The 10,791-nt window shown below is 38.4% G+C and overlaps 1 long non-coding RNA gene across 1 annotated transcript; it reads left to right on the top strand.

The window, feature by feature from the left end:
• The first annotated feature begins 9,282 nt into the window (after window positions 1–9,282).
• LOC136228917 (uncharacterized) lies at window positions 9,283–9,936 on the top strand. The gene is made up of 3 exons (XR_010688885.1): window positions 9,283–9,458; window positions 9,521–9,611; window positions 9,713–9,936. It is a non-coding gene; the product is annotated as an uncharacterized lncRNA (long non-coding RNA).
• Window positions 9,937–10,791: the final 855 nt, after the last annotated feature.

Below are 10,791 nucleotides of genomic sequence, written 5' to 3'. Positions count from 1 at the left end.
ATGAATCCATATATGTAATCTCTCTGATACCTAAACTGACAGCGTATCAAACTGAGTAAATACATGTTCCAAGCATTAAACTCTTTTGAAAGCTGACCTAGTCTCATCTGAATTAGATCTTGGAAGGTGTAGAATTGAACTAAGTCAGTATAGGCATGTCTTACCTTTTACTCGATTAAATCTTAGAAGGTTTAGAGTTAAGATAATGGATGCAACCCTTACGGGGGAGTAATTTCAGAAGAATGTAATGTAATTCAATCATGGGGAATTTTAAAACTGAGTTCCATAACTAAATATTTTGCCAACATCAAAATGGGGGAGTTTGTTGAAACACTTTTCCACATAATTTTGATTTGACAAAATGATCCATGATTAAGACAATTAAATTTAAGTGCTTTGATTTAATTGGACTAATGGGTTTGTTCAATGTTAAGTATAAAAATATTTATAAGAACAGGAATCAAGTAAGACAGAACTTAATCAGCATGATAACATAGCACAGACTGAGTAAAGAATAACTCAGTACGAAAGAAGGAAAGTCTTTTTCGGTATCGAAGCCTACAAATGAAACTAATCACAAAAGCTGAGTAGAAAGCAACTTAGCATGAAAGAAGAGAAGTCTTCTTCGGAGCTATATCTTGCAGAACGAAGCTGATCGTGGAAGCTGAGTGAAAAAGCAACTCAGTATCGGAAATAGCAACGATCAAAGATAATGGCTATCAAAGTCAAGCTGTGTGTTTTTCAGGACAGCACCAATGATCCGTTTGCTAAAAGACAAGATCCGATAGAGATCTGCGCTAAATCAGAGAGCTTTGGAAATATGCATGGATACAGTTTCGAGACGCATGGGTCAACTGTCCGCTAACTAAAAGACGAAATCTGTGCTAGAAGACAAACCTGCGGGAAGAAGACAAGCCTGGTGCCTGCCGAATTCAGATGACAGGATTGGCCTGCAAATCTGAAGCTGACCAGAACAATGACGCAAGCAAAGAGCCGTTTGAATTCAACGGATAGATCCGAATTCAAATGATTGTGTCTTCAGATTTCAACTATAAAAGGACAAGTACACTTCTTGGATCCTTTGCCAAAAATACAAGAGAAAAAGGGCATACATACAAAGCACATCAAAACAAGAAAAAGATCTTACACCAAATTTCCATTTCTGTGTAAAAGCTAGATTGATTTTGTAATCATCTAAAGTGTTCTTTGTCTGAAAAAGAACAAGTTTGTATCAATTGTAAAATTGAGAGAGTTGTGTTGAGTACTCGGTTTTAAGTACTCAGCGGTAGAGAAATCTAGGTGTTCGGCTATAGCACTTAGTAGGAGTTGAGTAGACGAATAGAGGACGATACTCTTGCATATTCAATTGCCTTGTAAACAGTTTGTGCTCTACCTTTAAAGAGCCTAGTATTGGATTGAAAAAGCCCGGAGGGATTCTGGGGACTGGACGTAGACGGAGAGGCCGAACCAGGATAAGTCGTGCTGAGTAACTTCTAACTCTCTCTCAATATATATCTGTATGTGTTGCTTGCTATATTTACTCAGTATATAAATTGTTTAAACTGACACTGAGTAAATCAGAGTACTGAGTTGGAAGCTGACCACAAAAGTGTCATTTCCCAACTCGCAAGTAAAACAGTTCTAGTCAGTATCTGACTAAAGCCGTCTTACGCCTCACTCGGCCGTGCTGACCAAAACTGAGCTGTGAAACTCAAAGAATTATATTCAGTCAGCATAATTAAAATGAAAAAATTATATTAGTTCCTAACCCCCCATTGGAACTAATTACACGGGACCAACAGAGTGGAACCGAAGTGGAGAAGCTTATGATGATGAAGATCGGTTTCGAGATGACTACAAGTCGGGAAATGTTGGGTGGAACCAAAACAAAGACACTTATGAGTATGATGAAGATCGGTTCTGAGATGAATATGAGTTGGGGAATGTTGGGTGGAACCAAAATGAAGATGCTTGTGATGATGAAGAGAATCGGTTCCAAGATTAGGATGAGTCGGGAAGTGTTGAGTATGAAGACACCTATGAAGTTGATGATGATGACAAGGAACACAATGTGTATTTGGTGACTAGGGTGCCAACGTCATCGATTATTTAGAACTCGATGCTTAGTTCTTGGGAAGAAGTGTGAGATGGTGATCGACGGAGGAAGCCGAGTGAATATCATTAGTCGGTCCACCGTGAGCCAGTTTGGGTTGGTTCCCAAGCCACATCCTAGACCTTACCACCTTGGTTGGGTCAACGAGGTGGAAAAGCTTCAAGTTACTCATTGGTGTAAAGTTCCTTTCACTATTGGAGCTTATAGGGATGAAGCTATGTGTGATGTTGTGGAGATGGGTGCTTGTGATGTGCTACTTGGTAGGCCATGGCAATTTGATTGTGATGCCTCACATGCGGGAAGAAGCAACACCTACACCATCCGCAAAGGCGGAATCCGATATGTCCTTACACCTTTAAAGAGTTCTCCTAGAAAGAAAACGGAGACCACTTTGGAAGATTGGCCAACTCGGGAGTTGAATATGAATGGGTGCATTGGTGGAACGGATAAGACATTGAATCATCTTGACTTGGGTTCCATGGAGGAATTACCTAACCTTTCTCTTAATGAAGCTAGAACTAAGGAAGAGAATGCGATTGAGAAGGGAAAGAGCGAAGTTGGAAGTGAGGAAGTTGAGCCGATGTCCAAGGGTGACAAGCACATGTCTTTCAACGAGCCACCTAAGGGGTTTTCTAAAGGGCTTCCACCTTTGAGAAGGCTACCACGAGACATAGCATGGGATCCGGGAGATAGTGCACCTAGCTCTACATGTGGTGAGTTGAGCTCTATAGAGGAAGAGGAAGGTTACTCTATGAAGCCTATTGATAGCACCGAGATGCCTAGCACATGCCACATGCAAGAGAATCGAGTCACTCATTGGGTAAAATCTGAACTTATTCTTTTGTGCTTTGTTGAAATATATGTGTTGGAAGCTTGGTTGTGTATGTTGAGGGAGAACCTTTCCTATGAGGAGCCCATGAGGGATGATCTTGTCATGAGGAATGGGAGTTTTATGTTGAGGGAGGATCTTTCCTATGAGGAGCCCATGAGGAGTGATCTTGTCATGAGGAATGGGAGTTTCATGTTGAGGGAGGATCTTTCCTATGATGAGCCCATGAGAAGTGATCTTGTCGTGAGGAGTGTGAGCTTCATGTTGAGGGAGAACATTCCCTATGATGAGCCCATGAGAGATGATCTTGTTGCGAGGAATGTAGACTCTATGTTGAGTGAGAGCCTTCCCTATGATAAGGCTATGAGAGGTAAGCTTGTTGTGAGGGATGTGAACTTTATGTTGAGAGAGAACATTTCCTATGATGGGACCATAAGGGTTGATCTTGTTGTGGGCTTTGGTGATTGTTTGTTGAGGGGGAATGGCTTCCCGGGGAATATAGAGAAGATGGAAGGAAGTCAAGACTTGGTAAATCCGAAATTCACTATTGTATGCTTATTGACATGAATGTGTGCGGGTATATGTTGTGCTTGTTGAGGAAGCATCAACCTTATGAGGAGTCAATGAGAAGCGATCTTGTGATGAAGAGAGTGGGGTTTATGAAGTCTTTGATGAATGGGGATAGCCGCCTGAGAGATGTTGAGAAGGTAGAAGAAATTCAAAACATGGGGATTGAGGGCCAAGTTAATAAGGCGGCAAATCTTGAAGTTCTAGGATTGTTAACCCAAGGTGAGGGAGGAGCTACTATGTGTGTGCTTGGGTTCACTATGATGTGGGTTGACAAATGTCGCCAGGATATTCCGTTTGATGTGGGCCATGGGCAAGGAGAGAATGAGCATGATAGCCGAGTTAGTGGAATGAGTGATAGCCAAGTCCGGGCATATTCAATTCAAAGTCATGTTTGGGTTGTGAAGAGTACTCAAGGGATCGCTCCAATTTGGGTTGATATATGGCAACGGGACATGTCATTTGAGTTTGGCTATGAGCGAGTGGAGATTGAGCCTAGCATCCGGGTTGATGGCGTGAGGTACATTGAGGTCCGGGCATATTCGACTCAAGATCATGTTGGGGTTTTGAAGAATATTTGTGAGATTGATTCTAATTGGGTTGATACGTGTCGTCGGGGCATTCAATTCGAGGTAGGCCAAGAGCGGAAGAAGATTGTTTTGATTCCTCAAGTTCGTGATGGGGAGATCAAGAGGGTCTATGAGTGGTCCGTGCAACCAAATGAGGGACGTTGGAAGATCACCCAAGCAGTTATGGGGAAGTGGTTTGACAAGCTTTGCCAAGACATACCATTCGATGTTGGTAGAGCATCCGAGATTGGTGGAGATTGGGAGATGAGTACCACGGAAAATGAAGTCCGGGGTGAGGCACTTGTGGAGATATGGGGAAAAGCTCGTGAGGAGGAGATGAGTCCGGCAATAATTGGAGTGGACTCCTTGAATTTATCTCGAACAACACCTTGGTTCGATTTGAGGGCTTGGGTCTGTTCACAACGAACACGTCTCATCAATATGTGGCAAGCAACTTGGGGTCAAGTTCTTTTTAAGAGAGAGTGTATGATGCGAGGCATCTTTCCCTAGGATCGGGTCTGGACGAGGGAAGTCGGAGGAAGAATCTAGCACGAGCAACAAGCGAGCAAGGAGGCCAAACTGTGCCACACAACATGTGGGGCACGCTCCGCGTGGCTTATTACACGCTCCGCGTACTTGAGGGTTTGATCCAAAGAGAAGTCCAGGAGGTCATCTACGCAGGGCTTGGATCAGGCACGCTCCGCGTAGAGTTAAAACACGCTCCGTGTATAAGAAGAAATGATCCAGAGAAGAGTTCAGCAGCCAAGGCACGCCCCGCGTACAATTAGGCACGCCCCGCGTATAATGAGTACTGATCCGGAGAAGAGCTCAACAGCCAAGGCACGCCCCGCGTATAATTAGGCACGCCCCGCGTGCCTTCAACTTAAGGAACTTGCTCCTTACTCCAGCTTCCTCCTTATTTACAATCCTGCCACTCCCTATTTACACCTTTGTCACTCCCTTATTACAGCCATGCCACTCTATATTTACCATCCATGCCACCCTTTATATTTCACCCATTTACCCTTTATCTTTATGTTTTAATTAGCTATGTAATTTTTCCTTTATGTAATTTGGCAATTAGGGTTTTTGAGATGATATAAATTCATCTCTTTCTCTTTGTAATGCTTTAACTTTTTATCAATCAAATATAATTCTTCTTCAAGAAGCTTTGTTAAGGTTCTACCTTCAACAATGGGGATTTTATTATTCCTATGGATTTAGTCCATGAAATTGGGATTCACTCCTTCTAGTTTAGCTAGAGAAGAACATCTTTGTTAGTTTACGATTAAAACTAACACGTCACGAATTCTGTGAAATCCACGCTGTATCACAACTACTTGTTGGGTTCCTTCTTTTCTTAAACTTCTTCTTTGCTCTTGTGCATGTAGAGCATTGATTAATTCAGACAAGGAAATTTGATTGATATCTCTGGAATCTTCCAGAGATGAAATTTTTGCCTCAAATCTTTCGGGCAAACTTACAAGCACCTTCTCTACGATCCGGCTATCGGGTAGATCTTCTCCCATCAATCAGATTTTATTTATCACTGTCATTAGTTTATCAGAAAACTCTTGTAGAGTCTCATTTTCTTCCATTCTCAAAATCTCGAAATCTCTTTTGAGATTTAACAATTGCATTCTTCTTGTTCTATCATTGCCATGATAGAGACCCTTCAAAGTATCCCAAGCTTGCTAATTCTGGCCATCAAAAACTGGTGCAACAACCTGATTAAAAGATACTGCATCTGCTTCCATTCTCACAGATCCCTCAAGATAATTTGCTCTGATACCAATTTGTAGCAATTAACTTTTAAGAGTTTGGAACTAACACAAAGAGTTTGGAACCAACACTAACTTCTATTGAACTTCAGGAAATTTATACAGCAATACAAACATCAGTTACAACTGACTTCCATAACTTCTCCTAAACATAAGCAATAACTGAATAACTTCTCCTAAATTCAAATAATTAAATAAAACATTATCTGCTAATAAATTAACTAAGGCACATTTCCAACAGAGATCCTTTATATAGGAGTGGGATCTTATTGTGAATAGGAATAAACTGAACTTTATCTATTTAGGAAAAAATCATTAAAGACTCAAAACATTGTAAAAGTAGTTGATACGGTTCTTCCAAGAACTCCTAATTAGGTTAGGATTGAGATATCTTGATTCAGAAGAATCGCATCTTTAGAGGACATGTCTAAATTTTCAACTATAGGAAAAATCTAAATATCTGGCTAAAATGAGAAGAACTCGATTAGTTATTACAAGCCATATCTCTGTGTCTGGATCTAAGATTTTCACTTCTATTATCAGAAGCCATACAAGCCTAGCATAGTCGTTTGAGGCTATAGTAGGGACCCTTTCGTTTTTACAAGAGAAAATAGTGCTTCGAGAATGTTCTACATCCTCTTCTCACTTGCCATGTGCTGCATCTAGGTTTGGGGAATGCAATCTATTTCTTCAATTTCTTATTTAAAGAGGGATTTCAAAGGAGAAGTGCTTTCATTTCTTACCACTGAAACCTTGGATTTAAGTGTTATTCTCCATCTTCATCTTATTTTTCTAGAAAATGTCTTGAGCATATGTTTGTATTAGTTCGTCTTCTTCCTATAGTGCCACTCAGAATACTCATCCCGAGGTGCCTACAAATGCTTCGATGTTTGGTAGAGACATCCCCAAAAAAACGTCCTTCTTCCCCTCAATCCTTTAGAAAGACGACCTTTAGATGGGGAGATGTCGTTCTCAATTAGCATAGAGATTCTAAAGGGTATGGTCGATTTTTCTGCTAGCGAAATGTGCTTGTTTCGTTCCTAAATCTACACAAAAAGTGCACCAATCCCCTAATGGATATTTCTCAGTATACTCCATCCAGCTCTCCTATAGATTCACCTATCCTCTATATGAGGCAATAGCCGGCATACTAAATTATTACAAATTATGTTATGTACAAGTTTCATCTGAATGTGTGGAATGAGCTAGACTCTCTCCGTTGGATTTGTTAAGGATTGGACATTCCTCTAGCATGAAAAATGTTCTCTAACATGGCATCTCCATCCATCCACCCTAAATATGAAGAACACTATACGTTATAGAAAAAGGAAATTCTTCTAATTCTTTATCTGTGATGTCTGAAACATCTATTTTTTAATGCCTTTATTTGTGATGGCGTCAATTTACTTTGCAATTTAATCATGGCTGCAATATCACCTCTTACTATTGTTGTGCCTTTTGAACCCAAACTCCACAAATACTTGAATTTTACACCAGTATCCTCTTTTAGCTTTGCCACTTGACTGATGAGGGCATCCTTTCCTCGAGTATGAGTCCGGAGCTAAGAGACGAGACCCGGGGAGAGCCACCCATGAAAGACGAGAGCAAAGGCAGTCAGCCAAGCACGCGGGGCGTGCCTCCTAGTGCGTGGAGCGTGGTGAGCCCTATTTCCGAAGGGAAGTCCAATAACTCATGCACGCGGGGCGTGGAGCCGACATCCGGAAAGAGTTCTGTCAAGGAGGTCAACTACGCGGGACGTACTCCCAGGGATGCCACTCATGAAACCCATCAGCGAGAGCCACCAAGTTCAGGAGCTCACCCACGCGGGGCTTGATGAGGACTACACGAGGCGTGAAGAGGTCCATGTGGAGCGTGTCCCACCTAGAGGATACTTCTTCACCAAGTTCTTGTGGTTGGAGACCATTTCTGCTCCACCCCTATTTACTGTTTTGCCACCCCCACTTAATTACTGAATTGCACTTTGTTATTTCCTTCCCTAACTTGTCCCTATCAAGTGTGTTATGCTAGAAACCCTACTCAAGGGCTTTTAGTCTTTTCCCTAAATATTGAGGTGGAGTATATAAGCTCCTCTTTTTGTAATGATAGACAATTTTGAATGAATTTAACACCATAGCCTCCATTTGAGCCAAGGTTATTCCTTGTTTGGGTTCTTTCCAACCTTCAAGTTTAGCTTGAGAAGATAGTAATCTTTGTGAGTTTACGATTAAAACTCTCAGTTGATTTCAATCTATATCATTGACTCTATAAAAAATGAAAACAGTTTGCATTTCAGACAATACAATGTGCATTTCAAACAATAATATTTTCATTCCAGACAATACAATGTGCATTTCAGACAATAATATTTGTATTTCAGACAATATATTTGCTTTTTAGACAAAAACAACTTTGGAATTCACCTTAAGCTTCAATAATATTTGTATTTCAGACAATATATTTGCTTTTTAGACAAAAACAACTTTGGAATTCACCTTAAGCTTTGCATTTACCTATTTGCGAAGCAAAACGCTTCACATTTTCATTCAATTGCGAAACAAACTTACAATTGTGAATCACAATCCATATTGAATGTTCACAATATCCATTTTGCGAAGCCCTTTTACTGAAAAAAGGCTTTGCAATTCGTCATAAGTCTTTGCACTTAAATATTTGTGAAGCCCTTTTTGCTGATAAAGGACTTCCCAATTCATCAGAAAGTTTCTCATTTGCCTATTTGTGAAATTTTAGATGAGAGTTTAGAGTTTCTTGCTTCACATTTTTGTAATTGCGAAACAAAATTATAAATTGTGAACTATCACAGGTGAAAGTTGAAGCAAAAAATTTCGACTTCTAAACCAATAAATCAACCAAATACATTTCAAAATGTGTTCGAAAATCATCATTATACCATTAACACTAATCATAACCAAACACAACATATTAAATCCATCTCCAAATCACAACAAAGTCAAAACCTTAAAAACAATTTGACGTACATAACGAAAAACCAAACTAGATAGAGGAAATTTACATTTGATTTAGTGTTATCAAGTTTTTGCCCTTTTTTTCAGATTTCGCCATGATCCCATATAAGTTTTGGTAAGCAAATCGCAAATAGCAAAGAAAATAAAGGTGATTTGAGATTACGGATATTGATAGAGTCTAATTTGAAAGCATATATTTAAATAAGTCTAAAAGTATAAACCAGCTTCCCATTAGATTTGTTTTGTAAATTTTGGGAACTTTGTTGTAATTAATTTAGTTTAAGTTAGAGTGGTAGCATATGAAAATTTGTTATGACATTTTGATACATACATCAGCCAAACCTAACTATCATTATGAAACAAAGAAAGGGAAGCAATATTACGAAAATGCCCAGGGTGGAATATTGCAGAGAATAAGAGTTTCTTTTATAAAGACCCAGAAAGTTCCTAGAAAGAGACCAGGAAGGAAAAAGGAAAAGGGTTGGGTGAGAGAGTGAGAGAATTACTTTTATTTTTGTGTGTACTATAAAAGCTTAAACAGGTGATTGATTTAGCAGAAATTAATGATGAACGATCCAAAGTATTCTTATCCTTATCCTCCTCCTCAAGCTCAAGGTACTACATTTCCTTCTTCATATTTTCCTTTTTGGAGAAATATTTAGTAATTATATTGGCAGGTTATTATCAAGGACCCCCAGTAATGGCACCTCCACAGTATCAGTATGGTGCTCCACCGCCTAGAAGAGAGCCTGGTTTCCTCGAGGGCTGGTATGCCTAATAATGTCTTTTCTCTATTTTTCATACCATATATTTATATTTTCTTCGAAGATTTCTGAGTTTTTTTTTTTAATTTAAAAACAAATTGACAGCCTAGCTGCTTTGTGTTGCTGCTGCCTAATAGATGAATGCTGCTGTGACCCATCCATCATCTTCTTATGCTGATCAAATTAATTTCACCTCCTGTATTCTACGGACTTGTTTATCTTTCAACATTTCAAACTTTATATTTTGCTTTAAATTTCTATTACTAATTTCGTTATTATTAGCACAATATCCTATATGAATTAAATAATTATTTATTTATTTATAGTGATTTTAAAGAGCAAAATGAGCAATTTTCCCCAATTCGAATTTGAATTCTTGAGATGTGGATTAAAGGCATTTGGGTCCCAATTGAGTTGGAAAGTCGTAAAAGCAATTAAGTCTTGATGTTCATGTTCCCTTTTTCCTTGACTTTTACCCACTCCACTACTTTACCTCTTTTTTCTTTTTCTTCTCAATTAAAAACAAAATGCTTAATATCCTTAAACTTGTCCAAAGCTTGATTGATCCTTACCTTTAATAATTTAAAAGTGTTTTGATATTTCATTTAACTTATATAAAATATAATCAATTAATCATTCAGTTGTAAAATAATAAGTTGAATCCGAAAGATATGTTGCACGTATCTTAAACAAGTAAGACGATCAAGATTATTCGCGATTTTAATATTAGAGAAAAAAAAGTTTTGTAATTGAACAAGATTTTTTTTTAATATGTTTTAATCTATTTTGTAAATTATGTAATAACATTTTAAGACACGTGTAACACATCTTCCATATTTAATTTATTTTTTTACAACCGAGTAATTAATTGATTATATTTTACGCAAATTCAGATGGCTAACGAAACATTTTATGTAAATTTAGAGGGTTATTGGAAAACTTTGAAAGTTTAAGAGGTCAATCAAATTTTTTAGATAAGTTCAAGAGGCAAATGATATATTAAGCGAAAAGAATTTTTTTTTTATCTACACTCAAATTGAAAATCAAAGGTTTTTTTTTTTTTTAAAGAAAGTGAGAAACTTATTAAAAATCCTAGTAAAACCTTACAAAGAAAAGGAAGGGAATATGATCTTACACTCAATAACCAAACTCAAAATCAGCAGCTCTTATTAGAGTTTGACATA

The sequence above is a fragment of the Euphorbia lathyris genome, chromosome 5 (genome assembly GCF_963576675.1).
Source record: "Euphorbia lathyris chromosome 5, ddEupLath1.1, whole genome shotgun sequence".
NCBI classification, from domain to species: Eukaryota; Viridiplantae; Streptophyta; class Magnoliopsida; order Malpighiales; family Euphorbiaceae; genus Euphorbia; species Euphorbia lathyris.
The sequence above is the reverse complement of the archived record's forward strand: the minus strand, read 5'-3'. Positions and strand labels throughout refer to the sequence as shown.